Genomic DNA, 6,000 nt, shown 5'->3' with positions numbered 1-6,000 from the left:
CTCTTCTCTGAATAGACAAGCTAAGCCAGTGTGCTGCTTTTAGCGGAGTGGCACCTCTTCGCTTTGTTTCACAATCTATGTCAGTGCGCTGCTGTAGCTGGAAAGTTTATCTGCCTTTTGGAGTCGGTTTCCGTTTTATTTGGCTAATTCCGCGATTCCGTCCGTGATACTAGCAGCATTTCACCAGAGCCCGTCTACTGTATTAGAGTTTCTCTGATATCACGCGCCTCAGCTTCAAAACAAACTGCTGTGTGCTGCCGTGTTCCGCGCATGTGCTGGTCAGTGGTGTCTGTCACAGACAGACCCGGCCTGTAAACGTTGGTATTTTATTCTCATTTATTTTTTATCACTAATAGCCCATATATTGAAAATGTGATTAAAAATAATAACAATAAATATACATATGTATATATATTATTTATCCGATACCTGATCGGGACATAACGTCCGAGTCCCGATCGAGTCTTCAGTCATGTGATCGGCCCCGATTTCCGATCACATGATCGGATCGGGACAACCCTAGTCTTTAGTATCCCGGTTTTGATCGGGTTTTTTAAGTATCCCGGTTTTGTGTTTGTGCATGTAAACATCATATCCCGAATACGCTCAAAGCCGGGATACTAAAGACCATGTAAACGCAGTCAATGATGACAACTTCTGGAGCTGAAAGGTCACGTCAACATCACTATAAATGTATTTATCTACCCTGAAATGTTTGACGCATGTTTCAAGGCAGAATTATCACCAGAAAAGAAAAGGAAAAGCAGAAGGAAACAACAAGAGCAACAAAGGAGAAGGTAAACTATAACCTGTGGCTGGTTAGCTGAAATGTTGCTAACGTGTAGCCGTCCAGGTGGAGCTGCAAACAGGATGTGGGGACTATTTTTTTTTAGCGGAGGCGAATGAAATGTTTTTAAAATTAAGATTATTATTGCTTTCTTTCATGAGTAGCTGTAGAATGAGTGGAATAATGAACAACCAGACATTCATTAACGGAAAAAACAAGTAGCTAATAATCGTCTGGCAGTTCATCACGGGTGTGAGTATGTTTCAGTGAAGTGAGCTCCCCTCATGTTGCGGTTGCGTGACATAACGGCCTATAAGCACCGATCGATCAGCTGATGTTTGTGATCAATCAGCTTCCTGTTAGTGGGGAGGGGTCGGTCCAGAGGCCGCTCGTCCCGCTGTAGCTGACCTTATAATCCTCTGACCCAAAACCCCCACACCCCGACAGAGCAGCCGCCATCTGGCCTGTCGATACAACATAATATGTGTTTATGTGTGTGTGTGTGTGTGTATGTAGATATAGGTGAGATATGGGTCATCATAAGGCTGTTGCTTTCAAAGCAGGCCTTTGCACTGTGATGTCATACATTCACCAGCAAAATAAAGGCCTTTTTATTATATATTTTATTTTATTTTATTTTATATTTTGGTTTTCTTTTCTCCTAGGTGTAAAATTCCTTGGTTTGTCTAACTTTGGTCTGTTACGCTTTGTTTTACGTAAATAAAGAGTTTATTTTTGGTAAAGAAAAGAAAAGGTTTTAGCTGTCCCATGCAAATCTGAAAGGACGAGAGTGCAAAATTCAGACTCTGGAAATCACAAAATAAAGTGTATATATGTGCTTTGCGATATATAGATATCAATATTGTGATATGAAACTAGATATCACCTGGGATTTCTGATGTTGTCATATCATGACATGTCTGATATATAAGTGTTGTTTTTTTCCTACGAAATGATGTGATTTAAAATGAAGAGCAATTTTATATTGAACAAAATGTAAATTAGAATGTGAATGAAAGAGCACAAAGAGGCGTCTCAGTGACAATAATGACATGAGTCACTGTGAGAAAGTCCAATATTGTGAATTTATGTATTGATTGTAAGAGTTTAAAGGTCATACCTTAACCCCCCCCCCCCCCCCCCCCCCCCCCCCCCACCACCACCACCACCACCACCACCACACACACACACACACACACACACACACACACACACACTCGAATCCATCTCACCCCCCTCCCCCTTTTTTAATTTCCCATGATCCCCTGAGCAGAGCCGCATCAAAGCCTTGCCTGGATCTCCTCATTAAGGGGCTTCACTCTGATCACAGCCCTGCACTGCAAACTCTCTCTCTCTCTCACACACACACACACACACACACACACACACACACACACACACACAGGCAGCCCTTAATACAACAGCGGCAATTTAGAATTGTCTGTTTTTAGCAGGAGTGAGACACGAGCGATGTTCAGCCCCTCAAACTGCCTTGTAATAGAGGCCCGACGTCTTCTTCCTCGCCTGTTTGTTTCCTGCTCACATCCTGATAAAGACCCACAGGTATGTAAATAACTGGAGTTAAATCTGGACACTCCCGAGCAACGAGCCCTTACGTTTCCCGCCAGGCTGATCCGCACCGAGAAAAGACCCCGGGAGTGTTTCAGAATAGCTTCATCCCAAACAGATTTAGCGCTTAATTGTGTTTGAGGGAGGCAGCAGACAGGAGGGGACCGGGCGGTGAAAGTGGAAAGGATCGAATAATTACAAAAGAAATGGAGGGGAAAAGGGAGAAAGGGAGGAGGGAGGACGAGCAAAGGAGGGAGACATGAATGAAATCGTATTTTCTGATTCTCAGAGGAAAATCCCAGCTATTCTGGCTATATTTCATAATCTGTGATTGTTCACTGCATTCCAGGAGTTATTTTACGATCAGGTAAATGAACCAGATCAGAGATTTTTCCTGGATTTTTCCACTAGTCTGGCTGAGGGATGGTCCTCTTCCACACTTTTACTTCTTCAATTAACTACCTATAAAAACTCCGAGTGAACTCAAAATCAGATGCAGTCCAGTGGTTTATTATATCACCTCAGTCAGAGTTCAGTAAACCAGGAGTCAGAATCTTCAAAATCTGTATTTCACCTGTTTTTATCACTTTCATCAACTCCACCTTCATATTTGGGCCAAGATCAAGATCCCTCCTACCAGTTTTATTTTTTACAGACGATATGATTATTACTATTAAAATTGATATAGCTGTGTCTTGGATTTCCACACCCTGCTAAAAAAAAAAAAAAAAAATGTATATTGAGTAAGAAAAATATACATCACCAAGTTACATGTCATGAGTAACTTCATACTTTAATAAAATAATTTTCCACAAGAGACGCTTCAACTTGTTGCATTCAGAGCGAGTTTCTGCGGTCGAGAAAAAACGAGTAAATCTTTACCGTGCAGATTTAGAGATTTAACGTGGCGTGGAGGGAAGAGAGGAGATGCTGGCACAGTAACGCGTTCATTCACCAACATTTTTCAATTTTATGTCACAATGAAACACTGAAAAATGCTCATCAGTGGATTTGTGCATAGAGTTTATTTGCAGTGACATTCGCTCTAATACTACCAAATTTTGATATAAAAGACTTTGATCTGTCTGAATGGAGCTTCATGACAAACATGGTGGCTGTGGTTGTGGGCTTGTAGGAGCACAACAGGAGGAAGGTGATTTGCTTGGTGATGGCTGCAGATTGGCAGATCAGCGCACAAAACCACTTCAGCCTCCCAGCTTCCTGAGAACCGAGAGCACAAAACTTGAGGCCCATGTGTGAGTTGGTGAGATTTCGGCAAAGCTGGAAATACATTCACACTTTAAAACTTCCCTCCTTCCCTCTTTCCGTCTAGATACGATACGACAAAAATATTCACTTTAACGGCAGTGTCCCCAAAATCCCAGGCACCGCCGCTCACCTAAGTTGTTGGAGCCGTTATGGGTGGTTTTGGTTTCTTTTATGAAAGACTTGTTCATATTTTCGGGGTATTAGTATGCCACACTACAAGGGGGCAGTTAACATGTTGGTGATGGGTCACTTCACAGTGTCAGCTACCAAATAGACACAGGTGTGTAGCCTCACTGCGTTTGGATCACGGGAGTTGTAATGGTTTTTAGCACAAAATAATTTAAAGTCAGAGACAAGTGAAGACAGGAGAAGGAAGCGGCAAAGCATTAACTAAAGGAAGGCATGTCAAGAGCACATTTTAACCTTCCATTCACCACCGCTGCAATCAATATTCAACCAATATGTCACAAGATACATATTCCCTGTAGGTGTTACAATAATAGCTGTATAGGTAGTGGAGTTTAGGAGTGACCAGTGCCTGTCGGGCTGGACCACTCATGTTATTTCCAGCCACCCGGCCCATGGGGGCTGGAAGTAAAGCTGGCTGAAGGATTTTCTCCACAGTCTTTGGTTGTGTGGACACTTTTAATACAGTGATTTCAGATGGGGCGTCCCTGAAAATCCCGCAGGTATGCTGGTCTGCTCCAGAGCTGGGCCACGTCTGTGATCTATGATGTGCTCCGGGGGCTCCAGGTGGCCCCTCTGACCGGGGCTTGGAGACCGGAAAAAAGTCCCCAGTCCTGGGTGGTTAGCTCCTGGTGCTGCCGCGATGCCAAGAGAAACCATACCACTGCACCCTCATGTGAAACACCAAAAAAAAAATAGTGCTTGCATTACATAACGCATGCCTAAATCACAAAAACAAAGCCAGTTGTTCCTTTTGAGCGGCTGTCATCTCATGTGAACAGCTGTTTTGCGCTACTCTCTGCACATCGTGTGGCGTTGATGGGTGAAAACGATTTTAATGAAATAACTAAGATCACACTCTGTTCTATTTGCTGCTCCTCTGTTGGAGAAATTGACTTCTGTGCTTTCTCCACAATGTGTCTCTCTCTGTGTGATTGTTGAAGATCTGTGCAAATTGGCAGCTCCAGAGAAGAGGCCTTGCACAACCTGATGTTTTATATCCCTGAGACATTTTCTGCCATCAAACTCCATGGCGGCTAATGGAAATATCAGGCAGCGATGTCACACCATCTTCATTTGGCCAGTTATCTGCAGAAATGATAAAAAAAAAATACACACAACAATCTACAAAATGTTTGGCGGTGCCAGCAGCCGAAGTGTTTTACGGAGGAGTTTCCCCTTTAACACCTATCAGTGGCGGCGCACAAAGCAAATTAATGAATATGCAGAGAGAATCTGGAGTCATCAAATGAGGAGCGGGATAAAATATTCAACATGTTCGGGGTATTCAAAGTGTTTCCTGATGAAGGAGGCAACATTGCTCTTGTAAATCATAGACCTGCAGGCACTTAGTGAATCTAGTTCAAGCTCAACATTAATTCCATGGGATTATTTAGAATTCATGTGGTGACAACAGCCCCCTTTTCCTTTTCACACACACACACACACACACGGACACACACACACACATGCAAAGGCACATACAATTACATTTTCTCTATTTCCCTGTTTCTGCTCCGTGCACTTCTCTGTATCTGCAATCATCATGAGCAAAACGGTCGGCGATACAGACAAAAATCATCGGTACAGAAAACCAATTATTTGTATGGAGCTCAGGAGGTGACATGAGAAGAAAATGTATTTTATTTCCACAAATGAGTAATCACTGATTCTTGGGAATTTGGATAAATCATGTCCCACTAAGAAAAATGCTATTTCTGTTGGAAATTTACAACATTTTAATGAATAAAAAGAATCAAGGGCATAATCAGGGGGTCCTTTGCACATTTGTAAGGTTCTTTTATAGGTTTATTTTTAATTTTTATTAATTTAATGATTATATGTTGGCCCATGGCCTACAAAACCAGTTGTCCTCAGATAGGAGATAATCATTTCAACTTGATTAAAACAACAAAAAGTAATAATTTCATTGAATAATATCTTTACCACATCAAAGAGTACATCATAATATGTATTAAAAACTACAAACAATGAGTTTTGAACAATATTTACCATTATTTTGTGGTTGCTCAAAATGTGTCCCAGATATTCGTTACCACCGTCAGATATATATTTAAAAAATAATAATAAAAAAACTACAAGGTCAATTCCATTCCTGAGGAGCCCTTTTCAAACCTTCAGCTCTACTGCATGCTTCAAGACCACTCAGGCTCCTGGAAGTTTGCTAT

The sequence above is a fragment of the Myripristis murdjan genome, chromosome 19 (genome assembly GCF_902150065.1).
Source record: "Myripristis murdjan chromosome 19, fMyrMur1.1, whole genome shotgun sequence".
Lineage (NCBI taxonomy): Eukaryota > Metazoa > Chordata > Actinopteri > Holocentriformes > Holocentridae > Myripristis > Myripristis murdjan.
The sequence above is the reverse complement of the archived record's forward strand: the minus strand, read 5'-3'. Positions refer to the sequence as shown.